General features: G+C 34.4%; 1 pseudogene; it reads left to right on the top strand.

The window, feature by feature from the left end:
• The window catches only part of LOC103718973, a 45,258-nt pseudogene that overhangs the window by 17,758 nt on the left and 3,983 nt on the right, over positions 1-23,517 (top strand).

Raw genomic sequence — 23,517 nt, 5'->3', positions numbered from 1 at the left:
TTTTAACCTTGCTTTGATGTCTTTTTTTTTTTTTTTAAATCAGAAATCATAATTGAAGTAGATCGATTAATGAAGTCGATTTATTGTATTTAAAGTACAAAATACGTACTCACATGTAATTTTTTCGTGCCGATGTTCCTCATAGTTGAAATGGGATTTCGATCATAGTTCGGGTCTGGCACATTAGACCAAGACTCATAGAGCATTGCGGCATAGTCCTCCATCTATATTCTCCTATAATCTGTGCTTGCTGGATAGTTACCCTAAGAGTTCTTTGTTTGACACTGGGTTGGCCAGCGAAGATCTCGATTGTGAAATCCGACCCGTAAGATGCTTGAGATTGTGAAGGATATCATCGACTCGAATACGATGTCTCAATCGAACCATATCTGTACAAGTCATTGCTTGTTTGTGTGGAGTAGTATCCAACATATGACTTGGATCTAGATACGTCTAGAGATTCTACTCGACGTGTGAGGTTATCTGTAGCAGTAGAGCCATGTTCCGAACGATCTTGAGGGGCTTGTCTTCTATATGCAATGGTATCTTCGTGAGCTTTATCAGGTCGGGTATTATAGTCCCTATCTAGTATGGCATGAGTGAACTGGGACTCATCGGTGAATCGAAGACCACTCTAGAAACGTGCATCATAAACTAATCATGCTATATTCACCGCTACCTCTCTGGCCACCAGATGCATCATCGCTTGAGCTGTCGTCATCACTGTTGTCGTGGGGATGATCTGGTCTTGGAATTTGAATGAATAGGCTCCTCAAATCTCCAATGGATGTTAACAAAAAATTATGAATTTTGAGTGTAGATCATTCGTAGGTCTACAACATATGAAATCATATCAAAATTCAAAAATTTGGCATTTTTTGCCTTTCTCAATTTTTTGCCAATTTCTGGCATTAGAAAGAAAAAAATGAGGAAGAAGGATGGAGAGAGGGCCCTTACCTCTTTATTAGCTCTGATCTGGGTTGAGATCCGCAAAAAATCAGCCCTTTTTTGGGTTTTTTGCAACTTTAAAAGTTGGAGAGGGAGAGGTTGAGAAGGCATAGGAATGGGCCTCCCATGTCTATTATTAAAGAGGGGAACAAGAGGAATTGGGCTCAAAATGGCTCAACCGAGACAAACTGCTTGTTTCGCCTCGGTTCGGTCTATTTTCCAAGCCGGTAGGCGAACCATCTCGGTTCCTTGTTGGTTCGGTTTGGTACACCCCGAACTAGCCATTTGGGGCGGTACGGGCAACCATGGGTAGGATGGTCTGTATCAATATTTAAATCATTGATTTTTATGCTGTCAAACTTTTTGAATCTCTAAACCTAGGCATTTTAGGTGTGTTGATCAGAGTCATAACAATTGGTATCAGAGCTAGGCCCACGTCTATAGATTGAGTCATAGAGAGGGCGACCTATGAAGAGGGTTATTTGGAAAAAGAAAAGGAAGGAAGCCAGAGTGGAAGTTGCCTATGGAAAGATCTACCTAGTGAATAGAGTAGCAGCCTTTGGGATTGCATTGAGTGAACACGGTCACTTGAAAGGGCCACTTAATACTACATCTATCTTAATATGCTCATATCTGCTACATTTAACTTGTTTTCTTGTACTTTATTGCCTCACACTCCGAGCGATACAACCTGGCAAGCGCTGCCATTCTTTATTGCACTATCTTTTAAATCCAGGGTACGGGCCTATCACATAATATTCTAGATGCGGCCTCTCCACATCCTCTATCCAACTTTAATTCTATTATACATATTTCATCTATCTTCCATTATTTTGCATAATAGATTCTAAGTAATGAAATTAGTCACTTTGTGGTATCTCTTGGTTATCAATCTTAGTTAACATTGCTTCATTTTTATTCTTATCAAATTTATATTCCATATACTGTCTTTGTTGTGCTAATTTTTAAGCCCTTGTTCTCTAAAGTTTCCTCTATAAGTCCAATTTAGTATTTGATCTAATTCTCTTTTCATCAATAAACACTATGTTCCACAAACAACATGCACCATAGTACAGCTTCTCAAATATTACTAGTAAGTTCATTCATAATTAATGCAAAAAGATGTGGAGTAAGTGCTTGTCCTTGATGCAAGTCTACAGCATGGAACTTCTTGTACCATAATTCCTAACATTTATCAATGCCTCATCATACATGTCACTATTTATTTCAATATACCATTTATCTGCAAATTTCTTTCTTAAAAACATGAAAATTACTTTTTTTGGTATTCCATCATGAGCCCTCAAAGTTGATGAAGACCATAGGTGGAGTTTCTCCTTTTGTATATATTTTTTCTATCAATTATCTAAATAATGGCCTCTATTGTTAATCTTTGAGGCATAAATCAAAATTGGTTATCTGAACAATTATTGTTTTTCTTAATCTTTGTTCCATTACCCTCTTCCATAATTTCAGAGTGACTCATAAGCTTAATTCCTGGATTATTAGAAAAGTTTGTACATAACCTTTGTTGTTATAACTAGGTACCACAGTACAATCATCTGACCTTTTCATAGTTTTGAAATTTCATTAAATAAATTAGCAAAATTTTACTTGATATATCCATTGATTTTTCAAATCGCAATAGGTATTTCATCGAGCCCTAATATCTTACCTTTTTGCATTTTTTTCTGAGCTATCTCCACTTCGCTTATATGAATTGGATGAGTAGAACCTTGACTCCTTAATTTTACTTCTTCAATTGATATTTTTTTATTAGAATGCTCATTTCACAATTTTTTGAAATAATATCTCTTTCTTTATTTTTCTCATTTTTAACTAATATCCTAGTATCTGCACTTTTAATGTATCTAACTCGATCAATATCTTCTTTCTCTCTCTAACTGTAGCGAAAATTATATTCTCATATTCTTTCATTCCTAATTTATCATATGCTACATATTTAAACTTTAGCCTCCTTATATGTTATAAAATCCTCGACACTTTTGCTACTATTTAAAGCCAATCCATTTATTTAATTGCCTCTTTTATCTCATTATTCCACCACAAATTTTTATATCTTTTCCCTGTTAACTTTCCTAAAATATCCTTGTTTAGCTTCGTAATACAATTAGCTATTTAGTTTCACATTTTATTTGGTTCGGTTCCTAGGTTCCAATTTTCCTCCTTTAGTAATTTATTTCTAAAAAATATTTGCCTCTTTTTTTTGGACATTTATTAAATTATTTTCTTTTTTTAGCACTCTATATAGATCTAAGACTACTCAACTATGTTTTGTGGTTAAACTCTCTCCTGATATCAACTTAAAATCCTTAAATGTTTATATTTCTCTTATCATGATGAAAAAGTAATCTATATGTAACAAATTTGATCCACTGTTAAAGGTTACTAAATGCTTATCTCTCTTCTTAAAATATGTGCTGCAACTGCTAGATCATAAGGTATTACAAATTCAAGTGTTGAATCTCCTATTAAATTCTTATCCCCCAAAACAAATCCACCATGTATTCTCTCATATCCAATATTGCTCTTCCTACATGCCCATTTAGGTGACCACCTGCAAGTTTTCTTTTTCCTTCAGGAATATGCTGCATTAGTCCATCCATTCCATCTAAAATTGTTTCTTAATCTTCTCCTTTAAGCCTGCTTGTGCATAGGCACTAACTAAATTAATAATCTTGTCGTCTAAAACTAGTTTAATAACTATTAATTTATCATCTATCCTTTTCACATCTCCAAATTTACCTTTCATTATTCAGTATCATTCCTACTCCATTACTATTGCTATCCTTACTTGAATATAATGGTTTATAACTATCTTTCATATCCTTTGATTTACTACCCTTCCATTTAGTTTCTTATAAATAAGCAATGTTGATTTTTCTACATGTTAATGTATCCACTAATTGTCTATTATTGTTGGTCAAATTTCTAACATGCCGAGTAGCAAATCTAATTCTTTCATTCTGTATAGTTACCTTCTTAATAGGATGCGTTTTCTCTTGCCTCCTCATTACTCTGACTACCTGCCATTGTACTAAATTTCTACTAAAAGATTATTCCTTAATAGCTCTGGCTCATTTGTTGCTACAACTGGGCTAGATTGTATCAGGTCGCTTATGGGCAATGACCTAACCAATGCTTACTTATTTATCGATCCAACTGTATCATGTTATAATAGGTTGTTTAAGGACAACGACCTAACCAACCCTTGCTCATTTTTCACTACAATCGGACCATGTTATAGTGGGTTGCTTATGGAGATTGGGCTAACCAACCCTTATCCATTTCTCACCATAGTTGGGTCAGGTTGAGGCACATCATATTGAACATGGGACACCCTAATCTTCACACATCAAAATTTGAACCTGTTTTACAATTATTGACATGTTTCAGCAATTGGCTTTCAACCTGACATCAACCCTCCACCTTTCTCATCCATGTTTGAGACCGGCCACAGCGGTGTTTTGGTGATGACTAAGTCTATTTCATTTAGCCCATAGTAGTTCCCTTCCTGTCATTATCCTTCTCTATGGTTGTTGGGCTCAGTTGCACACAGTTTAACTAGTGATTGTTTAACTGTTAATGCTCTATTGTTTAACTTTCAATTAGTACTGGGAAAAATTGAGGAAGTTGTACAAATAGACAACAAAAAACTAATTGCGTAAAGTAGCAACCAAAGCTAATATTCTGGTTTATGAAGGCTTATGTCTACTAAGTTTTTGTTGGACTGGAGTTTTATTGTTATCCTTCATGCTTTGGGTGCTTCTAACTTCAGGTTGTCCCAGCTATTTTTCATTCTGCTAAGTAGTATTCATGTCCCCTGATTTCTACTATGTTTATTTAACTTTTGTTTCAATAGAAAATCTGTCTGACAATTATTTGTTCTGGGAGGCCTTTTGACTTGCAGGCCCTAGACTGTAGAAATTCCCTTGAATTTTAAAGTAACCAGGTTTTGCCCCTTGTGAATAATCTTATTGTACTTCTGGACCTTACATGTGATAGAAATATGGTGCTGCAGGAAACAGAGGGTATAGGAGGAATTCTACTAGGTTTCTTATAAGTGCAGTTGCGACGTTATGTGCTTTATTATTTGTGGCACTGATGTGCTACTGGGGTTGCTTTCTTTACAAGAAATTTGGTAAAGGTGACATCAGGGGTCTTGCAATGGATGTCAGTGGAGGTATCTTGTAGATTTTTTCCCCTTTGTGCTATAAAGATTATGATCTATGTGTTGTCTCATTCTGGAGTAGAGGAAATGGGTAGATGTTTATAATACTAAATACTGTCCCAGGTGCATCCATTGTAATGTTTCATGGGGACTTGCCCTATTCATCTAAAGATATCCTAAGAAAATTAGAGACCTTAAATGATGAAAACATTATTGGTACTGGAGGCTTTGGAACTGTGTACAAGCTTGCAATGGATGATGGAACATGTTTGCTTTGAAGAGAATAATAAAGACAAATGAAGGTCTAGACCGTTTCTTTGATCGGGAACTTGAGATTTTGGGGAGCATTAAACATCGTTATTTGGTCAATCTCCGTGGATATTGCAATTCTCCTTCATCTAAGTTGTTAATCTATGATTACTTACCTGGTGGAAGCTTGGATGAAGTTTTACATGGTGAGAACTCTACTACTATTTTCATATTTACAATCACTTTTTCCCATGATTGGAGTATGCTTTGCGAAGTATTTAGTTTATTGCTACATTTTCTAGAACCAGTAAATGTGTGTGCACTACATGTGGACTTCTGTAATTTGTTGTTGGCCTTGCAAATCCAAATCCTTTGCATGTTGAGTTTGCATTTTAGCTTTGTCAAGTTTATTACTGTTTGGCATTATAAACGATCAGTGCATCATTCTATTGGAAATTAATGTTTTCTCATAATCTATAATTCTATTTAACATTGACATATCTTTTTGATTGTATCATTTGTTATATGCATCTGATCTTATTGACTTAACATCTCTCAGTCATGACTATGTTGGCAATAAATGGACAATTTATGCTATTTATCAGACAGTTTTAGCGCACAAAGTTATTAATAGATGCTGCAAAATCATCTTACTATAATCTCAACATTGTTGTACTAAAGCTGTTAAACTATGAACCACAAAACTTCAAATTTGGTCTATATATTATTAATCACAAGTTTATAAAGTGTGAAACCATAATAAAAGACAACAATCAGGTTAAGTTGTTGTAAGATGCTACGAAATCATCTGATTATGATCTCAACATTCACATTTGAAACTGCTAGAGCTGTTAAATTATGAACAGCATTACTTGATATTTTAGTCCATATACTATCAGTCATGACTTTATAGAGGCTAAAACTATACTAAAATTATAGAAGGTCACCTATACTAACTTTTAAAAAATACTGGATTGCTTTGACAAGTACTTCAGAAACAAGACAAGTTGAGGCACTTATTGAAGTTCGATGTCATCTACCCTGGCGATATATTGTTGAATTCCATGGTCATATTACTTGATTATTTATATTTATCAGCTTCCTTTTGTTGGGACTTGATTTCATCAGGATTCTAGTCTTTTCCCATCAGAATGTGGGTGCTACATGTTCTCTAAGAAGTGTACCATATTCAAGTAAATACAAGGTAAGGATAAGATATTTGATTAAAGTGGCACAGAAAGTGGTAAATGCTTTTGACATCCCATAATTTTATTGTTATAAGAGTCACGGTTATTTGCATTTCTGTACAAAGTTGTCAGTTATTTACGAGAAATTATACTTACCCACGAGCACTTTTGAGGTTGTTAGTTTGGAAGGCCATCTGGGCACCCACCTTAGATGGGTGTCTCCTTAAAAGTGTTTTGCTAGTAGTTGAAATGACTTATCTGGACACCCTGCTTTAGCACTCTCTTCTTGACCTATTCTGATATCATTTTTCAAGGTATACAGTTGGCAAAGTGAAGTCTGCTTGGATTGGTTCGTCAGGCACATGTCCATTTAAAATAAGTGGGTTGCTTATGGGTTCATTTTTTTTAAGCCAGTTACAGATGGGCTGGTGTCTAGGTTGAGTTTTTTTTTGACCTGACTTGAATATGTGTTTAACCAAAATTTTTATCCGGCTCAACCTAATCTGGTTTGGCCTGAAGCTTATTGGACCCAACTAATAGTCACCCCCATTGAAACTTATAGACAAGCATTTGTTAGGGACCCTTCTTTTTATGTGTATCTTGGCCTTGGCTGGTTTATGTAATTGTCTTTTGCCTGCCATAGTAGATTGGCCTTACTGGCTACTAAATCAATTTAGTTGAACTTGCAAAGTAATGAAAAGCAAAACAGCCTCATCGGGAAGTTTGTGGTAGTGATACCCTTATGGTAAAATTCCTGGTGGTAAGCTGGGAGAAGGCATAGAAGAGATAATGGTGGTATAAGAGAGGCTAAGAAGAGATCTGCCTCCCTTTCCAAACTATGATTCCATTAGTTGTTATTTTCTCTTTCTTTATAGAGTCAGGCCTCCTTACCGTCCTGAACTGGTCTTATTAATCTCACTACTACAATAATTTTCTAAGGAAACCTTACTTACAACTTATCATAGCATCCTCTCCTGAATTAACTTAATAGTATGCTCTACATATGCTTCTTCTTGTCATTGAATCAATAATTCTTTTGAACTATTTGATACTTTTCATCTGATGAAGATAGATTCTTCTTAAAGTTGAAGGCATCTTATATCTATTTTGTTAACAGTGATTCTAAACTGGATTAATCTGAATAAGTATTTGTTGCTTTCTAAGCTACAATACCATGTCTTCACAATGACACCCTTGTCACCTTGGGAGAGCACAACCTACAATATTGCCTCCCTAACAACATTTACCCTTGTCACTGAGGTGCTTCTATGTTCCAATGGCATCAATGGTGGCAAGAGGGAGGGGTAGCGAGGGTTGATCCAAGAAAGAGGGCCAGAATGTATTTGTTAGGGGAGTCTAATTGTATAGGTTGTGCTCTCATCAGATGGTAGGGAACATAAGGTGACTTGCTCATGCCGTACCGTACCTGTATCATAACATGAGCAAGTCACCTTATGTTCCCTAGTTTGCGACCCACTTGATGCCACAAGGTTGTGGGTCACAAGCTAGAGGGTTTAGCTCTTGACATGTTCTTTTTATCTGTTTGTGGTGTCAAGCATCTCCTTTGTGGTATGCTTAAGTGCATACTGCATATGAGGAATTATGCGGATGAGCTCCAATCAAGGTTTGGGTGTTGCTAGGGACAGAGAGCTAGGAATTGTTTTCTTCCTTTTTCTGCGGAGGGTTGGGGAGTATGAGAATTATATTGCAACAGACTAAATTTTCTTATTATTGTATGCACATGTATGTACATGTTGAAGTGTCTTAATTTTCTAAAGCATCAATGGAAATTACTCAATGCACAACAAATTATAGTTTTTATAATGGGAATTATTTTTTTCGTAATTTTACTTATTGAGAGAGAGAAAGAGAAGATTTGAGTTACCATTATTTACTTTATTCATCAAATCATCAGTGGCTTCTAAACTTTGGATGGTGGAATTGCCCATGCTGTTTCATTTAAGATGATTAAAAAAAATCAAGAGTTCAAGAGGAAGAAATAGTCATGATCTTGAGAGGGGAATGTAGACCAACACCTGTGACTACATTGTGACATATGAGCAACACTAGTGATTAAACTTTATTTACTAAAACATAAAAAGTTAAAAGGTCTGAGGACATAAAAATGTTACAAGCTCTACTAAAAATAAAATGATAAAGTATATCAATATGGATTATCTTGAGATGAATGGTCTAGGAAAGAAGTAGAGAACTGTGGTGATTGGATTTCCCAAATTGGTAACTACAGAGGGCATCAGAACAAGAAGGGTAACCAATTTATAAACCACCCAATCAAAGATCATCTCATTAGTTAGGAAAAAAAGTATTTCTATCAGCCTTTAATTTTGTGAAACATTAAATCAAAGATATATCATAGGATGTGGTGCACATGTGAATGGAATAGCGAGCAGCATTGGAGGAGGGGCATGCTCAAAGCTTCAAGGGGTTTCTCAGATTCTTGGAAGTGCCATGGCCCCAATGTATCTGCTAGTGGGTTTGTGTTGGTTTTAAACTGAGCCACGAGAAGTCAACATATTTGGATGATATTCACATGTGTGTAAGCATGTGAAGTCTTGTGGTAAAACATAGGGAAGTTCTGCACGCATGTGAGCTGATGGCATGCTCACATTCGCGAGTCAATCAAACTTGTAGGATTCAATCGAGTAGGAATGCAAGGCAGGTGGTATGTTGTCAAGCCTGAAATGTTAATTAATGTGCTAGTCCTTAGTAGTAGGTTATGTTTTACAAAAAAAGGAAAATAGGCATCTCAAATTTTCTTTTGTTATTCTTGGTAGGTATTAGATGGAAACTATTTGGCAAAGACATGTCAATCTATGAAATGGATCCGAATGTGGTATTCGTGAGTTCTAGGTTATTCCCTAATTGAAGCTTGGAAATAACATCAGAGGCAGCTGTAAACTTGGTTGCTAAAATCAGGAGCAGGTGCAAGGTATTTTAAAAGAACTTGAAAGAAGCGGTTAGGAAGCAGGTGTGGTTTCAAGATTTCAAGGATGATTTTAAAGTGGATAGTTTTCCCTAGGTGGAAGATTTTTGCTACTATGGCTCTAAATAGGAACGCTCGGTAACTAAGGATTCATGAACCCAACTCAAATATTCGGAAATTAGGAAACAATTTGAATCATCAAGGTCCGCTGTCTTGGTACCGGACCCCGTACCGATGCCACATTGGCACAGTGTCAGTACACAGGATATGGAATTTTTCTTGGCATACCGAGTATTAGTACTGAACTAGTATGGTTGGTATGCCTCATACCATCCGGTTCGGGCTGGTACAGAGTACCATGAATTTGATGGTTATTGTTTGCAAGATTTATAATCTTGAATACTGGCTCTAACTTTTCTAATCATTCTGCGGTTGAATTTGTGTTTTTCATGGGAGCATTTTTTGTTGGCACAATTTAGCTTGAGTACAACTTGCTTGATTTGTAAATAAGTTGAATTAGAGGTATTCTTGGTTAGTTCTACCTCAACTTGATTCTATAGCCTATTATAAAAGCGGGAAGGGAATATTGCCTTCTTGTTTCTTTGTTCTAGCTAGACTTTTGGGTCCAGTTGGGATTGTTATCTTCACCCACCCCCTCTCTCTTTAGGCCATAATAAATGGGTGTAAGCATCATGGGAGACCATACCGGTTTTTCATAATACTGATAATGCCTAAAGGACCCACCCTTACCATATTTGTCAATATAACAGAAACTTCAGCTGTTATTTTATCCAAACCTGTTTGATAATATTTTAGAATTAAATAATTAACTGTATGATGGTTATAAATTATTAATAACAAAAAATAACAAGTTTATTTGCTTAGATCATTATTCATTGAATGAAAATGTTAAATTCAATAACCAAGCAAGAGACTTGAATTTAAAACCCATGCCTTTTCCTTATGAATACTCTTTTATTAGGATAACTTGTGATTTTTTTTTTACATTTGTCATCAATATGTTGAAGTGTTTTTTATTTTTGAGAAAATTTTGTGACTAACCACCACTTATTGCATTCATCTAATGAAAAGGACGCAAAAGTGGCAAAAATATCACGAAGAAAGCTACAGAAAAAAAGGAAAACCATATTTTTTCTAAAAAGTTGTTACTACTACAAACATATATAATTATGGAATTTGTACATTTAATTTTTTTATTTAATGTTAATCATTTTTATTATCAATTGAAATTATGTTAATAGTTAATTTTAAATAATTAATTATAATTTGATTGTACTAAATGTAGAATTCATACTTTTTGTATGATAATGTAAGTGTACTGGCTAATTGCTGATTTGCAATTGGTCTGTATTTACAGTAATTTCAGACAGTTTGTTGTGCATTAAGATGCTTCAATGAAAATTTTCTAATCTTTTTCATTGTGTCTGTGCATTGAATATGCATACTTATATATTAACCATTATAATTGGAAATCATGGGTGATATTATCAAAATTATATAATAAATGATTTTACATCTTTGCAACAAATAATATTGTTGTATTTTTATGGAGAATGTAATATAAAATTATATTATATTTCCAAAATAACGTGAATATATTTTATTATTAGAGAGTGGGCCATGCGCAACAGTAAGGTTGCTCCATTGTGACCTAGGTATCACAAGTTTGAAATAGGAAAACAGTTTCTCTGCATGTGATGATAATGCAACATATATTTGACCTCTACAGATATCTCAGTGGAAGGAGCCTTGTGCAATGCCCTTTTTTTAACCTTATGATTTCTTGTTAACCATGACATATATATATAATAGTAATCAATTAAAAAAAAAACTTAACATATGTATATGTTTTATGGTTTAAAACCATGAACATCCATCTCCTAGTGCATGCTTGTGTCTTCTCACTTGTTTTAATCCATTTTTCAATTGGAAAAAGAAAAAAGTATAATCATAAGATAGGCAAGATATAGATAGAATGTGTATCATCCTAATATATCTACAAATAAATCTGTTTTATAGCATTATGAATGCAAACTTCAGTTCACAAGATTTAGTATTGTAGTTATTGATTATGATTCATTTATTGTAAAATGCAATATATACATGAATGCACATCCAATCCAACTAGTAAGCTAAAAAAATGAACAAAATGAATACTTATTTCATAATCTATATTATTTTAATTATTATTTATAAATAAAATCTAACTTTGTACTTATTTATTAAAGACTAACATAATTTATGTAAAAAGAATATTTTCTAACTATAAAATCGTGATATAATTTTGTAAGTTAACTTGGAATATATATGAATTTCTTAGTAAACCTTAGGTTCTCGCCATATCCCTTAAATGAACTGTTTACGAACACCTTGATTTCTGCTCAAATATAAAGGAGCTGGCTCTTACTCAGCTTGACTTTGTTACAAGGTCAAGCGATGCCTGATTTTTTTTGACCTTGGCTCGTGCACACTCTTAATCTCATGCGACTAGAAGAGTAACCCTTAAAGGTTCTCTGGACATGGAAATAACCTTGACAAAGAGCATTGAAAGGCAAGTTCTATAACATGGTCTTTCTGAGCCTCGGTTCTTCATGCGTCTAATGTTGCAACCACATATTTTGTTTGATCTTTCTATGAATTTCTTGCAAATGTATTTAGATTTAGTGTGGAATTGGGTGGCTATGCCTTGTTGGTCTTCATACTGGAATTTTATGGGCAAACCCCTTCCAAGCTAGACTTTTCCAAGCAATTTGCTTGAAACTATACCACATATTTTGTTTGATCTTTCTATGAATTTCTTGGAAATGTATTTAGATTTAGTGTGGAATTGGGTGGCTATGCCTTGTTGGTCTTCATACTGGAGTTTTATGGGGAAAACACTTCCAAGCTAGACTTTTCGAAGCAATTTGCTTGAAACTATTGGGTGAAATAGGGAAGAAAGAGGAATGAATTTATTATTTATCCATATTTGTTTTAGGGGACCATTACATGGACTGTGCAAACACTGTATCAGCTGATACAGAGTTGATAAATTGAGACATTTTAAGGTAATTCAATCTTGATGTATTGAATATTAGAACTGAACTGATGCAGAATTTTTATTTCCTATGTGATTGTTTTAGACCTGATTTTTAGAAAAATATGTATCCTTTCCTTGTCTTGACAGAAAATTTGTGCCTTTTTCTTAACAGAAAAATCCTTATATAAAAAATTCTTTTATGTATGGTGGCATAGGCATGCTACTTCAAAATTTTCAGCCCTAAGTCCTTTGATAGCCACTGAAACTTGTTCTGTTGAATGTCTTTTTTATTTACAGATTTGACTGGTAAAACCTTGCCAGACTCTCCTGTGTCCTCTATTGTTTAGACTGTGTTTGTCATGTACTATTTTTGTCATTTGATCATATATAGCAAGCTCGGTTAGAAGTTCTGTCATTGTGGTATTATATTCTTGGACGTGTTTATGTGTTATACTAGGTATATTAATGGTGTGGAATCTGCTTTGCTGATTGGGCAGAAAGATCTGAACAATTGGACTGGGATGCACGTCTTAATATTATCATGGGAGCTGCAAAAGGCCTTGCATACTTGCATCATGATTGTTCACCTAGAATCATACATCGTGAATTAAATCAAGCAACATATTACTAGATGGAAATTTGGAGGCTCATGTGTCTGATTTTGGACTCGCAAACTATTGGAGGATGAAGAATCTCATATCACTACAATAGTTGTGGGAACATTTGGTTATTTCTCCAGGTATGGGAAAACTGTGCATCCATAAAATCAAATTGATTTCAGAAAATATAGATGTAACTTGCATCTATTCTCTTGGAAACTCTAGGGCCTAAATATTGAAATATTGCTTTAATCTCTTGGAAGCTTTAGAATTTAATTGCTCAACTACTTGCTTTCCTCTGTTTGTGAGCTCATATGATTACATGCTTGCAATTAAATTTTTTTCTAGGGGCATCATCGCAACGATGATTTTCTGTACAGTTAAGTAGTTTTTCATGCAGCATCTCTCACCCTTGTTTTTCTCTTCTCCAACACAACTAAAACACACCTATTTGATGTTTGGTTTATTATGTTGCTAGTTGGAAGAAGAAAACAAAGGGGAATTGACAAAACATGTACATCTTGGACTGTTCAAGCCTTCATACACCTTCGGGTACAGCTACTATCAATGGGACCCATAAAACCAAGCATTAAGAGGGGCCCTTAAGTTAAATGCTACAATAACTAATGTTGGGTTGTGACTTCACTTCCTTTTGTGCTCTTCTTGCATCAACAATCCTGTCATGGGAATTCTTGAGTTAAGGTGGAAGACTTGGTGGTTTGCTGATAGCTCAGAAGTAAACTCTACTCAAGCACACCATTCTTGAAAATCATCATGTACCACTCGTTTATTTAATAGTACTGTGTTCTCCTGCTTAACAAGATATATCATCCTTGTTACTTATATTGGTATGGATGGTGAGCCTTGGTGCAACCGGTAAGGTTGCTTCGGTGAAAATTTTTTGTAATCCTTTTCATTGTGCGTGCATTGAGTATGCATGTTTATACATTAACCATTATAATTTGAAATCATGGGTAATGTTATCAAAATTATGTAATAAATAATTTTATATCTTTGAGCCAAATAACATTGTTGTGCTTTTATGGATATTATATTTCCAAAATAATGTTAAGATGTCTAGTTATTATAGAGCAGGCGTTGGCACAGTGGTAAGGTTTCTCTATTGCGACCTAGCGTCATGGGTATGGAACACTTAACTAGAAGGCTGCGTGCATTTGATCTACCCCAAATCTTGCAATAGTGGGAGCCTCGTGCGATGGACACCATTTTTTCATTAATATTTGTATGGATTTATCTTGTTTGTCTGCATATGGCATGCAAATTAGGTTCCGTGTACTGGAATTTTGATTTAGTTTGCTAGGATCCATCCCATTTTACTTGAAGCAAATTTTATTTATAATGATTCCTTGGATCACTACCATGCAACTTTCGGGACCAGCACTGCAGAGACGTGTGCTTGACACATGGCCTCCTGATTCAACAAAATATGGCCTCTTATATTTCACATCAACCATCAAAGCAATTTTTTTGTGGTTAAGTTTCAGCAAAAATGATCAAGAGTAACATGAATGTTATGCATACCCATTAGATTGGTATTTACCTCCAATGATTTGAACATGGAACACTCTCGTCTGGATCAGTAATTGTTAACAAAAAATTGAATTAAATAATTATCTAATATTTTATTGGTTTCTTAATATTTTATAATACTTGAAGTTTCAGACCACCATATAGTAAACACCACGACAATAACCCAAATATTTCAGACAATATAATATCCTCTAAATTTGTTATACATGATCCTTTTATTTTTCTATTTTGGCATTTTTACCTATTTTTGGCCAAATCTTGAAACTCAAGCGGGAACCCACTGAAATTGCTCTAACTGAAACTTGCAGGCTCTGCACAACTGAAACTAAGCAAGTTTTCAAACCTTGTTTCATGCTCAGCACCATGTTAGTATATATATGCTACTTTTTCCTGTAATTATTATGCAATCGCTTAGTCTTATGTTGATGCATTTTGTATGTATGTTAGTCATAATTGCATCAATGTTATATCAGATGCTATTTCTTGATAGTTGATTTTAATTTCCTTCATTTCCATATTAGGTCTTCAAACTAAATTACGATATAATTTATCTTTCATTGTCTAGATATAGTGTTCGATGCTCTTATCCTAAGTATTGCAATGCAAATGCTGATAACTTGATTTCTGGTGCTTCACCTTTCAATGTCATTAGTTCCCAAGTATTGCAGCGCATGTCATCACTTACGCTTCTCCTCCCTCCTCTCTTAGCACAAAAGCTTTTCATACAATACAATTTAGTTATAAAATACATACATTTGTTGCACCACTGATCCCTCAGTCCCCATGTTTCCCTGGTAGTAGCCTAATGAATTTAGTTTGTAGGGATGCAGTTCTTTCGAAATGCTACCTTCTTTTATTTATAATGGTTTCATAATTCAAAATTGCGAATTTTAAAATCATTTTGTTCCTCGCAGGCATATGCATATCCAGTAGAGTAGATGAGCTCTCTTTGAAATCACAAGCTATTATGGACTTTTTGCTTTCTATAATGTCAGGGACAGAATGCAGTTAATAGACCTAATACTGTATGTACCCAGGGTTCTTAGGCATGACCTAATATGTATGTACTGGGTTCTTAGGCAAAAATCACAGCTATATTTGTATATAGACATGGAAAGTTTGTGTTTCCAGTAATCATCTTTGCTCGAATGGTGTGAAAATGCAGTATCTTTTATCTTATGCCTTGTCTGATTGTGGTCAAATTTACAGAGTACATCAAAGTGGCAGGGCAAACAGAAAAAAACAGATGTATACAGGTTTGGAGTCTTGGTGCTGGAAGTTTTGAGTGGGAAACGACCGCACTGATGTCATTATTCATTGAGAAAGACTTGAATATTCTAAGGATGGGTAATTCTCTGATTACTTATTCTTTCTGCATGGAATTTTAAGGGGAGATAATTTCTTAAATATCTGATTTGATTTTTCTCATACTGTCATATTTTTTTTCTCTTTCTTTCTTTCTTCTTCTTCTTCTTTATGAGGTGTCCTTTCTTTGTTTCTATTTCTGCTGCATTGAATTTCTTGATCCTTGAGGACCGCAAAGAGAAATAATTGATCCACAACTGCGATGGCATGCAGATTGAAAGCCTGGATGCTTTGCTCTCTGTTGCCATTCAGTGTGTTTCATCAGCTCCAGAAAGCGGCCTACAATGCACAGAATGGTGCAATTATTGGAGTCAGAGGTTATGACACCGTGTCTGGGTGGCTTTTATGACTCTAACTCAGATTAGTTGCATTTCATTTAGTTGTCAACTGCTGGTTCATATGATGAAGATACATTTGAAGGAATACATAAAATGTTTTGGACACATTTATTTTCATTCATTTATTCTTCTCCGCACATTCTGTAAATGTGTTTCCATCTGTGAACTGTTTAGCCTGGTCTCTTCTTCTCAATGGTAGAAGTGAGAAGCTTTATCTTTCCACCTCAGCATATTTCTGATTCAGTACCATGGAATGTTATTTAGTCTATTGGTCGTGAGCGGTTGAAATCTCAATCTCTCTCTCTCTCTCTCTCTCTGTGCCTGCGAGCTTGTGCATGTTGATATAATGTTGAATACCAGTGGGGCCTTAAGTTTAGAGTTTGGAATTTTTCAAGGCATTTCATTATGTGTATCCAAAAAATGGCCGCGGGTGATTGAACAAGACAGTAACTAGAAGGAGACGTTAACAAGGTGAATTTGGAGAATTAGATGAAGTGGTAAGTTTGAGATGGAGGAGATGGGATTTTGAGGGATAGAGGCAGACGAGCCAGGAGGGAGAGAGAGAGAGAGAGAGGGTTGGGCACCAGCTGCTGACTGCTGTGGAACGTTTAAGAGAGAGAAGCACACAATGCTAGGGTGGAACACCTTTTAGTTTCCTTTCTTTTATATTTTCCCTTTTTGTTTGGATAGTTTCCTCTCATTAGAAAGAGCCATTAGATGCGAGTCTGGATATCTCAATTTCTATTTACATTACCTTATAAAATAAAAGAGAATATATCGGATGGTTCTTGCCTGTCAAAAATTTACTGAAAAAGATGCACTTGGTTTTTCAAAGAAATTTTGTTCAAAAGAATCATATTATCAATTATATTTTTAGTAGATACCTAAAAAATATGCTTTATTTTCTATCATTCTCCTTAGTAACTGCAGAAGTCATTATCTCTCTAGTCTAACCGTTCTTCTCGCTAGTTTCCATTTTAAAATGTTTTGAAGTTTGAAGTACTTTTTAACCCACCAAGTCCATGTCCCTCTACCTATCCTCTGATACCGATTTCATGCATTCAGTTTATATTTACTATTTTTATATTTAATATTTAATTTTTTATAGTCCTTGTTTTTATTTTATTTATTTATTATGATTATTATTACTTCTTAATCTCCATTGCAAGTTCCGAAATGGCAGTATATCTAGAACATAGTATACACCCCCGCGCCCCCCCCTCCCCAGCGAAAGAAAAAATGTAGTTTGAAATTGTGTTTTTTAAAGAGTCTTTGGCTTGATGTGGCTTGTGGCCTGGGTTTCGACTGATGCTGGGTTGGGTGAGTAGGGATCTAGATATTCTTTTGGCACAAACTTGGACTTAGAGTGCCTTCCCAATCTCAAAAATAAATAAGTAAATAGAAATAATAATGATCACTCTTGGAAAATATGTATATTCTTGTCTATGCTCGGCTGATTTTAATCATTTTTCTCATTTTCATCACTCGCTAGATTTCAAAATCATCTTGATTGAGGCTAAAAAATGTTTAGGTAATCCTCTAATCGATCTAAATCATGGTCAACTGACTACAAGGGAAAATCAAAAATATGCAAATAAGTGCATGGCATTGATTATTGTTGCTATAATAATAGATGGTTGCAAGATTATGTTGTGGCCAGACAACAAGTCTAAATGGTTAAGGCAACAAGATGTTGGCCGTTTAGGTTCCTTATTCCTTGCGGTCTTCTTGGCCCAGCTTTTCCTCCCATACTTAGGCTCTACCCTCTCTCCCCGAATGTTTCTCTCATCCACAAGCTCTATCCTCCCTTCCCGATGTTTCCTTACATTCACAGGCTCCATCCTCCCTCCGTGGTTCATGCGTGTCCGCTATTCATGTCATTGCCTATATTGTATATAACACAGCGGTCGTGAATGGCATGAAAGCAAGTTGGTTGCTTATAGGTCATCCGCAAGATAGTGCAAAAGAAAAGGTATTGCGTACTAAATTTTCTATATTAAGCTTCTAAGAAGAATGAATGAATGAATGAATATATGCTTGTAACTCCTTTTTCATTCATTCATTCATTCATCCATCTATCCTTTCTTTCTCTTTTCTTTCCTTACCTCTTCTCTCTCTCTTTTTTTTTGTATTATATTACAATAGAAGCGCTGCCATTTGTCTTCAAATGCCAAACCTCATTTTAGAATACGTACTATAGGGATGGTGACAACCATCGGTCCAATTCTATTGAAAAGATATAATTTGTTATTTTATATTTCATCTAACACATACAATCAAGGGAATTTTGCACAAAAAATCTACTTCACTTTTGATTTTCCAAAATCAAGATATTTTCTTAATAAGAAACGCTTTATTTTTGCATACCTTGTTTTATGACTACTTAAAAGCTATTTATATATGTGCATCAATGTGTATTTATTTGAAGCTCATTATTCATTATACAGATATATCAATATCTGTAAGTCATGTGTTCAACCAACATTATTTAAGGCATATTTGATGTCTATATTATGTTGTAGTTTTTAGTCTGACAATAGATAGACTAATAGTATATCAATGAGCAGAAAGTAAAGTAAAATATATTATCTGTGTGGAATTCCTTCTATCAATCTTTAGAAATGATTATGTTCCTATTATGAGAAACAACAAGGCTTATATTCTGTAAACACAATTGAAGTACAAGCTATGTACCTCTTGGTGTTGAAGATTACAAATGGGTCTTGCATGCATTTCATGATCAGCCAGCAAGAAATAACATAGAAAATTATGTAAAAAATATCTTCCTCTTTCTCTTTTTACTAAATATACTTACAATCATGATCCATATCTTGCTCGTTCTAATAGAAAATGGAAAAATTTTTACCACTAATGATCGTAGATGATGTTGTAAATATTACATATTATCACAACTTTCTATGAATGTTATACTAATCATGCCTCGGTACTTGAGTTTCTATTTTGCTAATTAAAGATTTTCATTGGAAAAGTTTCGAAAAAAAGGCTCTTAAGATCAAAGCAAGTTGTATCCGTGACCATAATGATCAAAGTCATTCCACCTATTTTGAAATTCCCTCATCTCCAATCATTCTTACAAAGGCCACTAATCCAAGAGGACTACATTGTTCAACTTTTTTATTTTAATGAATGAGATTTCTTATAATCCTTTTTTCTTCCTGCTCATAAGCTAAGATGCGTAAATGACATTTTTCTCAGATGGCTGCAGTCCGTGCATGGTTATTGATGGCATTACTCGCAAGCATTTGCTTGGTGAAAGAAAATAATGCAGAAGATATTGGTTACGGCACTATTGGAAAAGGTGGTGGTGAAGTTCATTGTGGAGTTGGACATAAGGGGAATTGCCGTCCTCATGAAGCAGCGCCTTACCATAGACCTTGCCAGAAAAAGGATGGGTGTAGAGGAGATCCACCGAACACGGAAAAGATAGTTGAACATGATGGAAATTTGCCGAAGCCCAAAGCAGGGAAGAGAATTAAAGATGCTGAACAGTTGCTTCACTCACTTGGGCCAACTCCCATGTGAGTTTGTCAAAGTATGCAAGAGAAGGAGATAAAATCTCTTTCCTCGTTAAAAGAAGAGAAGAAGATCGATGAATTCTCGCACTTTGTCGAGTTATGTTATATCTATTTGTTGCGTGATGTGTGTAGTACGTGTTGCTGGGTCATTTTGTTTACATTCTCTAAGCTACCTTCTAGGGAAGATGATGGCCCTACTGAATTTCTTAAGCTTAATTAGCCAAATTTCTTCGCATTATGGAGGAACTTGGTTTGTGTCATGTTAATAGAGTGTTTCCTTTTTGTCAATTATGTAATACTACCTTGATCCACAATAAAGTACTGCTTCCTCGCAGAGGCAACTTATTTCTTTATCTGTATCTCACATTAATCCATGTTTTAAAACCACCAGCAAATTATGCAAGAAATTAATGGGGGGGCATGACCTTTGATATTTTTTGTTCTTTTGCCTTCTTTTTAATTGATTTTGTAGTCACAACAAATATAACCCAAGCGCTTGAAAAGGTGGGAGCAAGTGGGAGCACACAAATATAAGGCTATCAAACAGTTAATTAATGCTTTAGTTCCTTGGGTTAATGCGAGCTTAATTAGGAAGGCTCCTCTCTACTCAAGGCATGCATGCAAAAGAAACTGATCTACTCGTCCCTCGTTGACTTCCATGAATTTGAATTTCCAACTGGAAACTTGACAAAATCTATGCTACTTTTGATGCATCATTGACGGGATGAGGTTTGGGTGAATACACTGCCATCCCTCGTGTAAACTGCATTCAACAACTCTTATGTCAACTCTAGTTACAATAACCTCCTTGATAAATGGAGCACCATATAAACGAGGTTAAAGAAAAAAATCAAATGTTTACCGGTCATGACTAAGATATTAGGGTCGAAATCGGATCGGATATGGATCGAATACTAGTATATCCGGTTCGAGCTGGTACAGTGTACCATGAATTTGATGGTTATTGTGTGGAAGATTTATAATCTTGAATGCTGGGTTTAACTTTTCTAATCATTTTTGCGGTTGAATTTGTGTTTTTCATGGCCAGCATTTTTTTTTTGGCACAAAATTTAGCTTGAGTACAACTTGCTTGATTTGTAAATAAGTTGAATTAGAGGTATTCTTGGTTTGTTCCACCTCAGCTTGATTCTATAGCCTATTATAAAACCGGGAAGGGAATATTGCCTTCTTGATTCTTTGTTCTAGCTAGACTTCTGGGTCCAGCTGGGATTGTTATCCTCACCCATCCCCTCTCTCTTTAGGCCATAATAAATGGGTGTAAGCATCATGGGAGACCATACCGGTTTTTCATAATACTGATAATGCCCAAAGGACCCACCCTTACTGTATTTGTCCATATAACAGAAACTTCAACCGTTATTTTATCCAAACCTGTTTGATAATATTTTAGAATTTAATAATTAATTGTATGATGGTTATAAATTATTAATAACAAAAAATAACAAGTTTATTTTCTTAGATCATTATTCATTGAATGAAAATGTTAAATTCAATAACCAAGCAAGAGACTTGAATTTAAAACCCATGCCTTTTCCTTATGAATACTCTTTTATTAGGATAGCTTGTGGTTTTTTTTTACATTTGTCATGAATAAGTTGAAGGGTTTTTTATTTTTGAGAAAATTTTGGGACTAACCACCACTTATTGCATTCATCTAATGAAAAGGATATAAAAGTGGCAAAAATATCACGAAGAAAGCTACAGAAAAAAGGAAAAGCATATTTTTCTAAAAAGTTGTTACTACCACAAACATATATAATTTTGGAATTTGTACATTTAATTTTTTTATTTAATGTTAATCATTTTATTATCAAATGAAATTATGTTAATAGTTAATTTTAAATAATTAATTATAATTTGATTGTACTAAATGTAGAACTCATAATTTTTGTATGATAATATAGGTGTACTAGCTAATTGCTGATTTGCAATTGGTCTCTATTTGCAGTAATTTCAGGCAGTTTGTCGTGCATTAAGATGCTTCTACTGAAAATTTTCTAATCTTTTTCATTGTGTCTGTGCATTGAATATGCATACTTATATATTAGCCATTATAATTGGAAATCTTGGGTGATGTTATCAAAATTATATAATAAATGATTTTACATCTTTGCAACAAATAATATTGTTGTATTTTTATGGAGAATGTAATATAAAATTATATTATATTTCCAAAATAATGTGAATATATTTTATTATTAGAGGGTGGGCTTTGGCGCAGCAGTAAGGTTGCTCCATTGTGAGCTAGGTATCACAAGTTTGAAATAGCAAAATAGTTTCTTTGCATGTGATGATAATGCAACGTATATTTGTCCTCTACAGATCTCTCAATGGAAGGAGCCTTGTGCAATGCCCTTTTCTTAATCTTATGATTTCTTGTTAAGAATGACATATATATATATATATATATAAAAGTAATCAATTAAAAAAAAACTTAACATATGTATATGTTTTATGGTTTAAAACCTTGAACATCCATATCCTAGTGCATGCTTGTGTCTTCTCACATGTTTTAATCCATTTTTCCTTCTTGTGGAGCATTCAATTGGAAAAAGAAAAAAGTATAATCATGAGATAGGCAAGATATAGATAGAATGTGTATCATCCTAATATATCTACAAATAAGTCTGTTTTATAGCATTATGAATGCAAACTTCAGTTCACAAGATTTAGTATTGTAGTTATTGATTATGATTCATTTATTGTAAAATGCAATATGTACATGAATGCACATCCCATCCAACTAGTAAGCTAAAAAAATGAATAAAATGAATACTTATTTCATAATCTATATTATTTTAATTATTATTTATAAATAAAAATCTAACTTTGTACTTTTTTATTAAAGACTAACATAATTTATGTAAAAAGTATATTTTCTAACTATAAAATTGTGATATAATTTTGTAAGTTAACTCGAAATATATATGAATTTCTTAGTAAACCTTAGGTTCTCGCAATATCCCTTAAATGAGCTGTTTATGAACACCTTGATTTCTGCTCAAATATAAATGAGCTGGCACTTACTCAGCTTGACTTCGTTACAAGGTCAAGCAGCGATGCCTGGCTTTTTTTGAGCTTGGCTCGTGCACACTCTTAATCTCATGCGACTAGAAGAGTAACCCGCAAAGGTTCTCTGGACATGGAAATAACCTTGACAAAGAGCATTGAAAGGCAATGATCCTCGGTTCTTCATGGGTCTAATGCTGCAACCACATATTTTGTTTGATCTTTCTATGAATTTCTTGCAAATGTATTTAGATTTAGTGTGGAATTGGGTGGCTATGCCTTGTTGGTCTTCATACTGGAATTTTATGGGCAAACCCCTTCCAAGCTAGACTTTTCCAAGCAATTTGCTTGAAACTATTGGGTTGAAATAGGGAAGAAAGAGGAATGAATTTATTATTTATCCATATTTGTTTTAGGGGACCTTTACATGGACTGTGCAAACCCTGTATCAGCTGATACAGAGTTGATAAATTGAGACATTTTAAGGTAATTCAATCTTAATGTATTGAATATTAGAACTGAACTGATGCAGAATTTT

Source organism: Phoenix dactylifera, chromosome 2 (genome assembly GCF_009389715.1).
Source record: "Phoenix dactylifera cultivar Barhee BC4 chromosome 2, palm_55x_up_171113_PBpolish2nd_filt_p, whole genome shotgun sequence".
NCBI classification, from domain to species: domain Eukaryota; kingdom Viridiplantae; phylum Streptophyta; class Magnoliopsida; order Arecales; family Arecaceae; genus Phoenix; species Phoenix dactylifera.
The sequence above is the reverse complement of the archived record's forward strand: the minus strand, read 5'-3'. Positions and strand labels throughout refer to the sequence as shown.